Source organism: Octodon degus, unplaced genomic scaffold (assembly GCF_000260255.1).
Source record: "Octodon degus isolate 3935 unplaced genomic scaffold, OctDeg1.0 scaffold00383, whole genome shotgun sequence".
In the NCBI taxonomy this organism is placed as follows: domain Eukaryota; kingdom Metazoa; phylum Chordata; class Mammalia; order Rodentia; family Octodontidae; genus Octodon; species Octodon degus.
Window position 1 is genome coordinate 431,957 of NW_004524959.1, and position 1,321 is coordinate 433,277.

The window sequence follows — 1,321 nt, forward strand, 5'->3', positions numbered from 1 at the left end:
TCACCAGCTTCACACTAAAGGCAGAAAACCTGAAAATATTTCCTCTAAAATCAGGAATGAGACAAAGGTGTCTGCTCTTCTATTCTCCTTAAAACTTTGGCCATACAAATCAGCAAAGAGAAATAAATAGAAAAAGTAGTTAGGGTAACATTTATTTATAAATTCTGTCACTTTTTGTATGTAAGGTCCAAGACCTTCACCAGAAGATTTGTACAACTATATAAGCAAATAATGAATATGACAGAAAATAAAATCAATAAGTAAAACTGAATAGCTTTTCTGTACACCAGTAATTAACCAACCAAGAAAGAACCCCGGAAAATGATCTCAGCCAAAATACCTTCAAAATTAAATAAACACTTAGCAATCAACCTAAATAAGCAACTGAAAAATATCAATGATATAAAGCATAGTACTTTCAAGAAAGATTGAAAGGGACTTTAGACAACCAAAAGACATTCCTTGCTCCTGAACAAACAAAATTGTTAGTATGACCATATTGCCAAAATCAATGTATAGATTCAACACTGGACTCAACAATCATTTCATAATACCAACAACCATCTGTGCATAACTAGAAAAATCAGTCCTGAAACATAGAAGAAAACTAAATAGATCCAGAAAAGCTAAAGAAATGCTGAGCAAAAGATTGAAGGAGGATTCAAAATTCCAGATTTCAAGTATGGATATGAAGCTGTAAGTATAAACTAGTATGGTGCTGCCACCAGGAAGATACACAGACCAATGGAATAAAAAGAAACAAAAACAGATAAAGAAACTCCATGAGGAAACTTCAGCCATCTGAATTTAGACAACTGGCAAAGTGCACAAGCTGAAAAATCAAACATCAAAACTATCAAAGGCCTACATGTAAAACAGTAACGTTTAGTCAGCTACAAGATAAATACTACAAAACACTTGAAATCAAGAGTAAGTGTTATGACTTTGGAACAGAATCTCAGTAGTGTAAGAAATTGCCCAAAAAACTGACATATGGGATTGTATCAAATTAAAAATTTCCTTTAGAGCAAAGGAAATAATCAAGTACAGAGAAAATGACAGAATGAGAAAACAATTTCCCAGCTTGCATAGAGCACTAATATAAGATAAAGAATATATGTAAAGCTTAAAAACATAGATCACCAAAGTTTCAATTTTAAAAATAGACATAAGAAAAAGACATTCCTCAAAAGAAGAAATATAAATAGCCAATAAGTAAATGAAAACATGTTCTGCATCTTTATCTATTCAGAAAATGCAATAAAACACCTCTGAGCAGTCTGTCAAAATGTCTCTCACCAAAAAGAGGAATATCCTCCTG